The sequence below is a fragment of the Protopterus annectens genome, chromosome 4.part0 (assembly GCF_019279795.1).
Source record: "Protopterus annectens isolate FY-2018-M chromosome 4.part0, PAN1.0, whole genome shotgun sequence".
Classification (NCBI taxonomy): Eukaryota; Metazoa; Chordata; order Ceratodontiformes; family Protopteridae; genus Protopterus; species Protopterus annectens.
In genome coordinates this window covers 409,258,596-409,273,736 of record NC_056733.1, presented here as the reverse complement: position 1 = coordinate 409,273,736, position 15,141 = coordinate 409,258,596, and positions in this window count along the sequence as shown.

Below are 15,141 nucleotides of genomic sequence, written 5' to 3'. Positions count from 1 at the left end.
TTTTTCATGAAATATGAGTTTCAAGGGAAGGAACGTTTACTGTTTATTCTGCTGAGTCTGTTTTCAATGTAATATTATTTTGTTTTATTTTGAATATGAATGTCAGTGTTTTTTTCTGTAAAATTTGAAATAAAAGTTTGAAATGAAGTCCAAATCACTGTGATAATTGTAAAAGTAAAGAAGAAAATAGCATGTACACTGACAGGATATTAAACAGTGTTTCTAGTAAATGGGGAGAGACAGCCAAGTAATAGGATATGACTGGCAGGGGCCTAATTCATTACCCTGTATAGGGCCCCGTTTGTCTACAGTCTGGCTCTGTTGACTCTGGAAGTGTATGCTACAATAATATAGTATTATTAGCCATTCTTCAAGTAGGCCAGACCTGTACTGAGTGATGTCAGATGGGATAGCTGTCCTTGATGACAGAGAATACATAGGTCAAAAAGGAGGTGTAGGTGTCCTGCAAGCATACCTCTCAACTGTACAGATTTTTGCAGAATGTCCAGATTTTTTACCTCATATTTTTGGTCCATTTTTCATAAAATTTTGTTTTTTTTTTTGGCAAATTACCGGCAAATCATTGAAGATCGAAGTTAGAAAATAATGACTGACAGACATGTGAGTTTCAGACTTCATACCCTTCCAAAAAATTCATTCTAATGTAACACCTGTAATTCCATCAACTTTTTAAGTCTGTAAGAGCAATATTTAAAATGTGCCCCTATCGTTGGACCTTTGTCAAACTTTTATTAATGGCTTTGTTTAGATGTTTAGATTTCTTCCTCTAAGAGGTTGAGAGGTATGCCTGCAAGCATATAAGCCATGACCCCCCCAAAAAATATTATGTTGTATGCAGTAAAATTTCTGACTTTTGTATGATTTGTGGATTGTTGAACAAAAGCTGCTGTGCCATTTACACTGTTTTTTAATTGTTTTGCTTTATTCATTTCCATAAAGAATTAATTAATTAATTTATAGGCCTGGACTGTGTAATGTAGTCTAGACATATTTCATTTTAATAATATACTTTTGCAGTACCTTCTTTACAGCCTCCAGCAACTGCAAAAGGGTTGACATTTGTCAGGTCATATAGTTTGCATTATTTGGAGTGATGAGCAGAACCATCTGATATTCAGCATCCATTTTGAAGTGATTACTGTGTATTACTGTGATACAGTCTTCTCTACAAGATCAGAATGTAAAGGATTGCAACATTTAGCTAAAAAGTGATACTCTGGCAGTTAGCCCTGTGGACTAAATCTGTGACTTGTTATTGAGCTGCTTCTTGTGGCAAGAATGCAGGGTTTGAATCTTTAAACCTTTATTTACCTGCTGTATGAAATTGAGCAAGTTACTTAATTAGACTGCTTTGGAGCAATTGGGAGATTGGGCTAGGCTCCTTAGTGGTCTTTAGGTCTGCATGCCTAGCAACTATGAACCTGTAGTTGTGGTTTTCCAGCCATTCTCTATTGCACAGCTGATCTAGTTCAGGAAATGATGGCAATATTGCCAGCACACCATTTTTAATGTAACAGACAATGTATTCTTCAAGGGCATCAGGCACTGATGAAGCACTGAGATGCAAAGTTGTTTGCCAACAGCAATCTCTGCATTAGTAATAGTTCTTTTTAATATGGGATTCTTCAGATGGCTTTTACTTCTGCAGAGAGTGTGCATATTTATTTACTCTGCACATTTTATCAGGTGGTTAATATTTCTTATGCTCTCATAAGTACTTTTCTGTTTAAACTTTGCTGAACATGTCTGGATCTTATGGTGTGATGCTAGTGCTTGTTATATAATTTCATGTAGTTCATCCAAAGCTACCAATAAAGTATGTGTACTGTATTTCTTCATTGCAATAATGGGTGAACATAGTCAACTAAGTGGCTATAATTGCTATGGAGTTCACATAGAATACCTTGACTGGCTAAAACCTTTGACATGACTCCCCATGCTGCTATTGTTAACAAACCCAAATACCTAAATGTAAAGCCTTATGTTGTGAGGTGGATAATAAACTGGTTGTCTAACAGGACACCTAGAGTTAAAGTAGCTGGTGCCACCTCAGAAAGTAAAAAAGGTGGCCAGTGGTGCCTTTCAGAGCTCTGTGCTGAGACATGTTCTATTCAGTATCTACTTATCTAACCTTCAAAAAATAAATAAATAAATAAATAAAAATAACACAGACCTGTGGTTAGCTAAATTTCCTCACTTGGACTTGGTTTAGACCTTGCAAATAACTGATGTGAAAAAAGCTTAAACTTAAAGCAAAAAATGCCATATTGTTAACTTTGCAAAGCAAATGTGTTCTACAACCTATAGCATAAAGATTATCCCTCTACAGATTGATCCATTTATCAGTGATCTTGGTACCTACAATGACAATTCCCTGTTCTCAGACCACCACATTACAACAGTAGTCAGAAAATCCTTTTATCTGGCACATCTAAACACATATCATCTAGATCAAAAGAAGCTATCGCCTCTCCCCACTCTTCCTTCATCAGGCCAGTTAATGAATACAGTGTTCTCTTTGACATGCATTTGTCCAGAAATATCACAACGTTTGAAGGACACAGAGGTTTCTGCCTACACAGATCAAAGTCCTGAAGACACTTAGCTAACAAAACAGACTTGAGTCCCTATTCCTATTCTCTATGCTTTATAGACTCCTCTGTGGTTATTTACATTTAGCATTTGGGGCCATAAAGGATCCTGTCCTAGATGACCTTCTATGCCTTGACATCATCACAAACACCCATACTAAATATATGGATGCTCACCAAATAAACAGAACATGCTGGTATGTTTCATCTTCCAACATGCACCTTGTTTTTAGAATGACCTAATGACCTCTCTGTTTATTTTAAACAGACTAAACCCCTATCCATCTTTAAGGTGAACTTTAATAACTGGATAGGTAGCTGTAAGTTCTTTCCCAGGTCTGTTGTTTCACCTTCCTGGAAGCAGGAGGTGACATGATAGTGGGTGTTAGCAAGGCTTTAATAGTCTTTTGAATGTACTATGTAGATCCTATGATCCTACAAGTCAAAACACCAGTGCAATTTAGCAATATTTTCCAGTGTTCTTCTCTACCAGATAATCTATATAAACAAAGTGTTGATTATTCATATCTTACAACCAGGAAGTTTATAATAACAAGCTGCATTGTTTTCCACATGTGATATCATGCACTTTTGTGTTTGGTTTTGGTTTCACTAAAGCCTCCTGATGACCAGTATAACACTAAGGATAGTCAGTCATAATTTGTATGTGAAGACACGGTTTTAACCTTTAAATTCTACCAGGAAAGGCATAAATTCAGTTTTACTTTGTTAAAATAACATTGGCCAGTAGGTGGCAGTATAATCTAGCAGTAGGACTAGAAAGAGACGTAAGCCATACAACAAATGTCTTCTGGATTTTCCACATATCTCATAATTATAGTAGGCATCTGCTGGCTGTGTAAGGTAAATGAAAGCATGTACTGTTAACCTAGTACCAGAGCCAGCCACTGGTCAACTGGTGCCCTAGGCAAAAGGCTCCCCAGCCCCCCACACCGCACCATCTTGTGCCCCCATACTGGTCTACCTACACCATCCAGATGACATTTTTCTTCCTTTTCTCACAGTTTGTTTTACTCTTAATTTTTCCTGTATTCTTTCAACATACAAATTCATAGGTTCATATTTTAAAGAAAGCATTTCTTTACTACAAAAAATAAACAAACAAATACTGGAAGATCAGCCCTTCTGGAGCGGCGCAGCCTATGCCTATGACCGGCTATACCTAGCACCAACTGCTGATCTCACTTAGAACTTACATGAAGCTGTGATACCATTGTTATGTGTGACTGCTAATGTTCTGAGCTGTTAAATAGCTACTTCCTGTAGTCAAAGGTAGAGGGTTTGATTCCTTCCATCTTTATTTGCCTATTGTGTGACTCTGAGAGCGTCAGCCACAGGGTGCTCCTGAAACACTACTAAGTAAAAGAAAAGCGCATCAACAGGTAATAAAGGAAAGTAACACCTGTTTACATACACTGAAACAAAACCTCAACAAAATAAGCAACGTCATACAAGCAAATCTGCAAAGAAAATCTTATAAATGTATGGCATAAGTGCCCATGTGAAGGCTCTTGTTACTCATGTATGCAAACTGCCAAAGACTGGTGCATACCCAAAGAGGATAGTATCAGTAGCTATGTTTTGCTTCAGCACCCATATGAGAGGATATATGAATAAAACTTTGAGATGGTTAAGTAAAACATGAGCAGTCACATAAGTGCACTAAACATAAGCAAAAGGGAAGACAGAGAGAATTTTTTGATCAGAGTCTAATATAGCTAGCTTTCCTTCTGCTGCTTCCCACAGTGAGACACAAATGATGTAGTCAAATCAAAGTACTTGTACACGTATCTTTGAATCATTCAAGGATGCTTTGTACTTTTTTCTGTATGATCTACCTCAGGCCAAGCACATATTTCTAGTGACTATTGGAATCTCAGACTCTTGATAAATGGTAAATTTAACCTTGGCTGAAACCTGGGCAGTAGAAGCTAGATGCATTTGCAGGTTTATTGGATTATTTTTTTTTTCTCAGCTATAGAATATAAGATGAAAATTTACCTTAAAATTTAATGACTCTTCAGTCATCTGTTTGACTGTAGGACAAACTACCAGAAAACTATGAAAGCAGGGGACATGATATTATACTTAATTCCATTGTCTTATGCACCCATTCTGGCCAGATTAGATTACAAATTTAATAATGATCCAAGGACAGAAAAAAAAATAGTTGGCATTCATCTATAAAACATGGTATGAAATCCTTAGCAGAGGCCAGTGTGCTATGCTAGAGATCCACCTAGTGTCCAGCTGTTTAATTTGTTTGATCTGATCTTGAACTTTTCTTGACTAGCAAATCACCTGTGACTTGATTCTTTTAAAGCTAGGCTGGCTTCTTTGTTGTTATATAGTTAAGACTGATTTTTCCATTTTGGCTGGCGTGTAAGTCTCATAAGTCTCTAAGGGAAGACTTCATGTTTATTAAAACTCCTTAGGCGCTACTCTGATTGGTACAGCCTTCTTAAGAAGTATATCGTGGGTAGGTTAAACTATTCCACAGAATTTAATGCATTGCTGTGTTGGAATCTTTATACAATTCTGAGTCAATTTTGCCAGCTAGTAAAGCTGCCTTTTTAACGTATACTGGGTAAATAAATGGTTTATTCCTCTGATTAGGGTTATCATTATTTGAAATGTATTCTTTGGTTTAACGTATAGGCTGAGATTCACAGACATTTATCTCATTGCCCAGTGCAGATTAGCATGGGTCACAGCAACATGCTGAGTGTGGGCGATTCAAGACAAAGCATGGCTAGGTATGCAGTACATGCTAAACAGTGCATAATGTCATGGAACTTTGGACCCCCGTGCAAATAAGCCTCATGTGTTATTCAAATGAAGGAATCCAACATGGTGAATCAATTCAGACATGTATAATACTGGCACTTCACATCAGTGTATACACATTTTGGAAGCTGTGATTTGTGGTGTACAGTGGGGACAATACTAAGAATAGCAGCAGCAGTACTAAAGCCGCAAGTCTTGGGAACCACCATCAGAGCCAGTGCCCACAGAATTAAGCATTGTGACCATCCACATTGCTGGAGGAGATACAGTGTATGGCATGTCATGAGTTCACAGACCAACAGATTGTGGATCATTTCCATGTGGACAGAGATACTGTAAGGTACAAAGTTGAAATGTATCACTCACAAGCAGAGTAAAGGGAGATGTATGGCATGCCTATTCCTCTGAATATAAAACCATGTGTAGGCTTAGTCATCTAGGCTACAGGGAACTTCCAGCGACCTATGTCAGAGTTGATAGGGATACTGCAGATGGCAGCCTCATGAATCCTAAACTGTTTCCTTGACAAAATGCTACAACATGTGGAGAAGCATATCTGGTTCTCTGTGACTGTGGGGGAGAGAATAAATGTCATGCAGGGCTTTTATAATATAGCCCATGTCCCTGACGTCCTGGGAGGTCTTGGGAGCCATGAAATTCACTTATATTGCTATACAGGAACCAACTGGTCTATGGGGTCAACACAGAATCAAGCAAGAAGGGCTTCCACTAAATGCACTGCCAGGTGTATGCAATCCTTCAGGGCAATATTTGTAATATTTATCTGCCACCCATGTACGTCACATGATTCACACATTTGGCACATCTAACCTATACCTAATGTTCCTGCAAGAGGACTTCCAAAAAACTTATCTGGTTGTTAATTCCACACACATGCTGGATAGACAGGTCTATACATACAGGTGCCATACAAGTAGGAAGCAGGTCACATATAATATGCTGTGTGTTCTGTGTTACAGGCAATGACAGATATACTCTAAAGCACTAGTTAATGACCCTTTATTTGCAGTCCACAGATGATGCATGTAATGGCCTATAATATAGTCCATTCAAAAACCAAAATGTAGTGCAGCATATATTTGGACTACTGAAGGAGCACTCCTAGTGTCCACACACCTTAGGAAGACTATTGAGGGAACAGTGCAACATAGTTCAGATCTACACAGTAAGATCTATGTCATTTTCACCATGTTACACAGCATGGCATTGTGCAAACAAGTGTAGCAGTATGTGAGCATCATGGCAGAGCTTTCTCTATCAGTTGTAGCAACAAAATGGCAGGGTGAAGGGCCATGACAGTGGCACAGTCTAACAGCAGCACAGCTGAGGGAAAGGTCAGTGCAATACACTGCAGCTATGGCAAAGAGATGTTATCTGGTCTATGAACATAGGCCACGATGCAGACAACTGAGAATAACATGATAGATGTGTTATCACACCCACTCTGTGTAGGACAGCACATGGATGGGCTTTGCTGTGCCTCAGACATTATCATACTCACACAGGTTAAGGGGTGAGAAAAGCACAGTCATCATCACTTGCATAGGTTGGGAGGACACAGTGATAGATGGCTGCAGCACTATGATTAGGGGGTACAGTCACCAAAGGTGAACATGCAGCCAGATACTCAGGAAGTTGTGGGGAGTCAGGGATCACATCCTCCAATGGTGGGGTGCTGCTGACTTAGTGTGACTTTTGACAGTATCTGATATGTTTGCTTGAGGTGTTGGGACTTGATGAAGTTCATGGCATGGAAGAGGGAACTTTAGGACCATATGTGCACCTTGATGGGATATGCCATGTGGGAATACATTCATAATATTGACTGTTTCAAATATCAAAGCACAAAAGATTGACTACAGAAGGTTGAAACACAAAACATTGACAGCACTGCAACCATTGTCTTTGCAGGGTCAAGCCCCCCTGCACCCCTAATGTGGAGGAATGTGTCCTGCACAACCCCTGCTAATTTTATATATATATATATATATATATATATATATATATATATATATATATATATATATATATATATATATTCTACATTTGAGATAGCACTACAGTGGGGAAGGGGAAGGAAACAGTACCTGCTGTACCAAGATCCAATGCAACACATTACTGGCTTTTTAGTGCTGCTAAGAAATCTGGTAGTACATAGCTTTGATGTTTTGTGTTTTGACCTTCTGCAGTCAATCTTGAGTGCTTCAATATTTGAAGTATTCAGCCATGTATTGTTCCTAATGGACATCAATATCCATGACCTCATTGATGCTTATGAGTATTCCATGCTGTGTGCCCACAGGTGACTTGATTTGTTTTACATATCATAACTTTATTACTGGCTATGCCATTTGATTGCTTGCTTTTATTTTCAGTTACTGGCAGCATGGTTGCCCATTGGCTAAGATATTGTCTCATAGCTCCAGAGCCTGGGGTTCATTTCTGATCGCTAACTAAAGTGCAGAGTTTCTATGCAATCATCATGCCTCTCCAGATTTTCTCTGAGTATTCTGTTGCAATGATTTATTATGGCTACCTATAGCATTCACATCCTGCAGCATTCCTTGCCAAATCTGGTTCTGAAAATGCTTGTCTGTGGCACCTTCATGTCATTATTCTACCTAATGAACATTACAAGGTGTTGCCTCCTTCAGGTGGCCATGCCAGTACCTGAGGTCCTGTGGGCAAAATATGTCAGTTAGTAAGTGTGTATGTTACCTGTGGGTGGACATAACTATGGCATCAGCCTTCCATCCAGTTTTATGCATCTGTTCATTAGCTACAGTTAGTGCTATGGGTAGCCCCCCCCCCATTCACATACTGTAGCTATGGGTTATCAGCTGCACTTAGTGTTATGCAAAGCCTCTCTTTATTTACACACTGGAACCCTGGGTTAGCATCTGCAGTTCGTGTCATGTACAGCCTCCATCTCATTTAGGTATTGTAGCCATGCCTCAGGATATGGTCTTAGAACCTCACACCTCTTGCAACTTGTCCTTCCCATTGTTTTATGTGTTCTTGGTTTAAACTCCCCTCCCCAGCCACCAGCAGATGGCATAGTGTCAAGCCAGTGTCACAGGCTCTCAGTTACACATACAACCTGTCATCTGCCTCACTATTTCTGATATCCACTACAGAGACTGTTGCTGTGGCTAATGTACTTATTAAGCAGGACTTTTTTCTTAACTTTAGGAAGCTCTCTTCTACACAGGCTGTATGGAAATTTTTGCATTCCCAAGTTGCAGAGTTGTAAGCATTGCTGCATAAAATGGCACTGCCACTTATATTATGCTAATAAGAGCCAGTTAAGAAGGTGGTTACACTAATGAAACCAGATAATGCCACTGTCCCTGAATTGTTACTGGTGCACAATGTAGTATCCATAGATGGTGGCACTGGCTGTACATGTCATGATGAACATGCATATGCATGCGCATGTTACCACGGTACAATACTGCAGTCATGTGGTATCACCATGGTGCAGTGCAGACACCATGTCATACTGCTGTGGTGCAGTGTGGTCTTGTGTGACATGCAGTTCGCAAACATATGTCTGTGTGCACAATGCTGCCATTTTTTTCTTGAAGTGGACTAAGTGGTCTTCACTACTTCAAACAGTTGGGAATGCAGGGCAGTTTTAGTGAGGAAAAGTAAATATGGAAGGGTGTAGTAGGGGTTAAATTTGAGGTTGTGTGGGCTGGCTGTGGTCAGTTTCATGGTGAGTAACAATGGGGTGTTTTGGTTCATCGATTTGAAGAATAGAAGTCTAAGAGGAGGCTTGATCTGCCTTCTACAGATAGCCATTTGGCTTTTGTTAGGGTAACACAGTTATGCTGCTTAGGTGGAGAGTTGGTGATGAAGTCACAGATTTTTGTTACAGACTGATTATTACTGTTATATTTTTGTGTGAGGCCATGTGAAAAAGCAGTAAACCATATCCAGATGGGTGAGTAGGACGTCTTTATCAGTGACAGCTATTGTAGAGGGAGAGAAAAATTAGAATATATCTTGTACCCAGAAATGCAAGTAGCTGATCTTGGGACTGAGTTTTTCAATAGGGTTCTGAAAGTTGAGGAACTGGTCAAGCTAAATCCCTAGGTATCAAAAAGATGTTACAGTTTCTATGGGATTATTGAACTGATCAATGATGTGTAGTGACATGTAGTGTTTTAGGGTATGTTGCTACTCTTTTTTAGTGCCGAAGATCATACTGTTTTTTTTTTTTTGTTTTTTGTTTTTGTGACTCGGGCCAGAATCCATGTTGTTTATTAGAGAGTAAGTAATATTTTTGGAAGTAAGTGATGCATTGCTCACTAATATGTTTTTCTAGGATTTTGTCTTTTTGTCTAGTGTGGGCTGTATTGAGATTGGTTGGAAATAACTGATGCTGGTTGGTTCTGGAATTTTTGGCACTGGTCTGTTGTAGGCAGATTGCTGGATAGTTGGCATTATGTTTGTTGATAGACAAATGTTATATATGTGCTCTTGATGGGTGAATAAGAGTTCTCTGTAGTCATATATGAACCCCGGACAGACATTGTCTCTGCCAGTAGGAGTTACTTTGTATTTGCTCCAGAAATGAGGCAATCTGTTTAGCTGTTATTCTGCTGAAGTAAAATGGGGTATACATTCTGGGAGTCTTGGTTCCATGTATGGTAGGAGGAGTGTTTTGAAGGAGGTGAGGATAGGATGGAGAATTCTTTGAGGATGTCTGCTAAAGAGTGAATGGTCGATTAGCAAGGTATGTAGACCTGAGCAGAGGTTTCTTTGTGAGGGGCAGTCTTACCTGTTATTTTATTTACTTTTTGCCCGAATTTATGGGGTGAGTGGAAGATGGAGGTTTGCCTGGATACAAATATATATATATATATATATATATATATATATATATATATATATATATATATATACATACACGGATTCACTTTAGAAGCTTGAAATAGTGAAATATCGAAATTCAGTATTTTGAGACCATACAGTGGAATTCTGAGAACAGCGAAAGCTTAGAAGTGCGAAATTCTAAACCTCGAATACCAGCGGTTTTGAATTTCGTGCTTCTGAGGTTTCGTTATGGTTATGGATTCAGGTAAGTGTGTGTTTGTGTGTGTGTGTGTGTTAAGGATTTTGGGTAGGGGCTGTGGTGTGTGTCACTTTGTTTTGTTGCTGTGATGTGTGTGTGCGAGGAGAATGTAGTTTGTGTGGTGGTGTTTTGTGTGTTTGTGTGTAGTGCGACCTCGGAGTGAGAATATTTAAGTAGAGGGGTGTGGGGGGCTTTCCCCCCTGCTTTTATGTAGTAGAGAGCTTGTGTTTGTGTGTGGGGAGGATGGTGTGTGTGTGTGTCTGTGTGTGTGCCGTAGAAGCGCAAAATTCAAAATCTCCAGTGTGCGAGGTTTTGAATTTCGCGGTTCTGAGTTTTTGTGGTTTCAAAAATTCAACTTTACAGCTTTGAAATACTGAATTTTGATATTTCAGTATTTCGAGGATATAAAGTGAATCTGCATATACATATATATATATATATATATATATATATATATATATATATATATATATATATACACACACACACACACACACACACACACACACACACACACACACACACACACACATATGGCTTTGTTCCTTTCAATTCCCCATTTAGTGACATTCTGCCAAGTGGTGGAAAGTTATTTTACTTAATGTTGATGGGTCTTGTTTTCACCTTTGCCAGGCCTTATTATGAAGCTTCATCAGTGTTTTAACCTCTTTGCTTATCCAATTTGTAGTAGTGTATTTGAAGAATTTGAAAGTTAAGGGAAAGTGAGTGTTTTAAGGGAGAGGAAAAGATCTGTAAGTTGTATAATGGCCATGTTTGCATCTGTAAGGATGAGCATGGGAGTCCAGTCTATAGTTGGTAGGTGAGTTTGGAGAGGTTGTTTAAGGATTTTTTTTGTCTAAATGAGATCAGTTTTGAGTGCATTTATAAGGTTGTCTTCTACTTCCTTAACAGTTGTACTTGTTTACTAAGGACTACATGCTTTGCTATCCAGTGGAGGAGAAGTAGCAGCTGAACATAGTTAGGTGCCACAGAAGGCAGAAGCACCTCTCCCATATGATGTCTGTGCCAGTCCACTGTATAACTGTGATTGTTGCATATGTGTCTGATATCATTGTTCTAATGTGTCATCATTCTGCAGATCCATTTGTAGAAGAGGAGGAGGTGTGACCATGATCACTTTGCTCGGCTAGCCACTGCCTTTGGTGCTTGGTCACCAGTGGCCACTGAGTCTGCCTCTCAGCAGGGGAGCAATGACTCCCAAGAAGGAATTGAACCAGAGAGATCACTGGTGGCCTCCATGACTGTTTCTCAGATGGAAGTGAATGTTACTCTCCTGGAGGAGCCTACAGTAATCTCTCAGTTTCAGTAGTGGAGGCTGGTGGATGCTGAGATGTACCATCAACTAGATGCTTGCCAAGATAACATGGAGTGTCTCCTGATGAGACTGCTGAAGTTACATAACTATCATACATCACTCCCCTGGCCCTCAGGGATGCTACCAGCCCATAACATCTGCCAAAATGTTGATTGATATCTGAAATTGTTACCCTCTGGGTTAGTGTGGCATTCAACCATGCCAACCCCTCATCCTCATCTAATTTTTTCCTCCTTTATATCTCATCCTCATCCCTAGCTTATTTTCCAGCCATCCCCATCTTCACTTGCCAACCTTCTATGTCTGTCTCCTGTCCTCCCACCTTTTATGTGTATACCACACATCTGTCTGTATTCTGTGCATGTCCATCTGCCTCTGATATCTGCCGTTCTCTCTCTTTACAATCCATAGTCATCCTTTACTACCTTTACCACCTAGCCTTTTTTGTATCACTTACGTAAGGTCTCAATTCCAAAAAAACCCTCCCCCACCACCTGTCATTCTTTATAGTTCTCCTTCTGTGGTTCATCCTTTTTCCTGTCACTTCCTCCTTTAGTGTTTCCCCATTTCCTCTCCTTTTATGTGCCGTGCAGGGTTTCTGCTTTCCTGTGCAAACCACACATTGATGTATCTGTTGTCCACCATGCTGATCTTGTTGTACTGGATGGGTAGTACATTAAAGCTCTGTGAGAATACATTGTATACACGAGTGTACATTACCCAGCCTCCCTTCCTTGCCTTGCATGTGATGTCCATCATGTCAGTCACATGTGCTACTTTAGCACTACTCCTGTGGAAAAGCAGTTTAACACGGTTTATCCCATTATCTTTACATCTCTCTCTTTCTTTTATGATCCTTTGCTCATAATTCTGGTTCTATTTAATGCCTAATTCTGATCAGCAATTCATGCAGCAACCTTCTAGTAAACTAATATGTCATGCCAGCATAGAGTTTGTCTATGAATTCCAATTTCCACCCATAGAGTTTGCTTTAGTATTTTATTAGCAGAGTAAATGCAGTTTTCAAGAGGCAGTCCCTATGTCAAATTTTTGTGTCTTAGACTTTCAAATCAACAAGCATTTCAGCATGCAGTTTTTAACATTAAAGTGTTAGAACTGTTTATCATAGGATCATAGGAGATTACTAGGCTATTGACCCAGAGGTCATTTTAAGACTAGCCATTTCAACCCAATGTAATACCACAGAGATACTAGTCAATACCCGAGATTACATTTAGTGATGACTACTCATGTCCAGGAGGGTTGTGGGCACTATCCCTGGTAAGAATTTATGGTGCCCCGTCAACGCATGCAGGTTCCTCTTGAACAGTGTCTTAGAGGTGCTCTGTTTCACATGAATTGGTAGCCTGTTCCAAAGACGTGGCAATTGCTGGGAGATAAATCTGTCCCTCCAGAATGTTCTATTTAAGTAACAGGTCATATTTAAGTCCCTGGAATGGGTAACATTAGACCCATTTAATTTACGGATATGCAGTAAGTTCATTAGGGTTGAGTTTTGGGTTGCCCTGTAGGCCAGGCATAAGTCTCCCCTAAGAAGTCTATATGATACAGAGTATAGTGATGGGGATTTTTGTTGGTCCACGTAAGGCACATGCTGGAGGCCCTTGATTTTCTTTGTTAGAAACTTCTGAGGTCTCTGTAATTGCTGTAGATGCTTATTACTGTACAATAACGAATGGGGCATTATACTCAATTATGCAATTATGGGCTGGATAAGTGCCGAGTATAGGGGCGTTATAACTTCTTTTGCTCTTAAGGTGATGCCTTTACTAATCAGGTCAGCTACATGGAAAGCTCTCTTTACAACAGTAGACACATGGTGATTGAAATTAAGGTCACAGTCAACCTGTGATCCCAGGTCCCTTAGTACTTCACGGGTACTTAGGGTATTATTATTGATTTGATAGTGTGAAGGGACATTATTTATGCGAACGGAATGATAATGCATTTCTTTGCATTCAGTCTGTGGCCGTGACTAATACACCAGCTGTTGGTCTGTGTGAGACCATCCTGGAGTATACTGACATCATTTGGGGATTTAATTATTGCACCTAGTTTGCAGTCATCTGCAAACCTGGTCAGCCACAACCCTTTAGTTTTGACCTGAACTTCTGAGAAGTATATACCAAACAGTAGGGGACCCAGCACTGACCCCTTTGGCACCCTACTGGTAACAGGTCTGCAGGTTGATGTGGAGTCACCCACTTTGATAGTGTGTGTCTGATCTGTGAGCCAGTTGGCAACCCATCTTACAACAAAGAGGTTTACATTCAGTTTGCTATGTTTATCAGCAATTCCTGAATGTGGGACTGTGTTGAAAGTCTTTACGAAGTTGCAGTATACTGTGTGCACAGATTTGCCCTCATCAGTGGCTTTGGTCACACTTTCAAAGAAATCCACCAGATTTAACAGGCAAGATCTGCCCTTCATGAAGCCAAACTGGGTAGGGTCTAGGATTTGGAGGTCACCTATGTCTTTATTTATGAGGTCCATAGTGATACATTCCATGGCCTTACAGATGAGGCTGGTCAGGATTATGGGTCTGTAATTCTCCGGGTCTGTTGCTAGGCCAACTTTGTGGAGGGAATAACTGTAGCTGTTCTCCATTTCACAGGAAGAAACCCTGTGATTAGGCTATGATTAAAAAAGGTATTTAGTGGTGATGCTAGTTCAAGTTTTGGCCTGTTTAGTAGACAGCCTGGGATGTGATCTGGTCTCATAGAGGTCATGTTCTTTGCTTTGGACAGGGCATTGTGGACCTGCTTTTCAGATATGTAAGGTGGAGTGGAAGTTTAGTGGAGGATTTGTTGTAAGTTAGGAGGGGATAAGGGAGTGAAATTTTTGTCAAACCTATCCGCTAGCAGGTTAACTATTTCAGTGGGATCAGTGTGTGTGATACTGTTGGCCACCAGTTCTGCACATGCTTGGGTCCTACCCTTTAGGTTATGTACATAACTGTAAAAGGCCTTATGGTTATCCTTGGCAGAACTTGCTAGGTTTCTGTCAAAGGAGCTCTTGGACGATTTGACAAGTTGTCTTATTTGCCTATTAAGGCTGAGGAGGGTGCTTTTCTATTGTCGGGTCCTTGTTTTTGTTTTCTTGGACAGCAACATTTTTCATTTATTGTAGAGTTTGTTGATGCTGGAAGTCCACCATGGCAGCTTGATTTTACTTGGTGCTCTGGCTTTGATTCTATGTGGTACAACCAAGTTTATACACTTATGCAAGTAATTGTACAGGGCTTTAGTGTAAGCTTCAGCGTA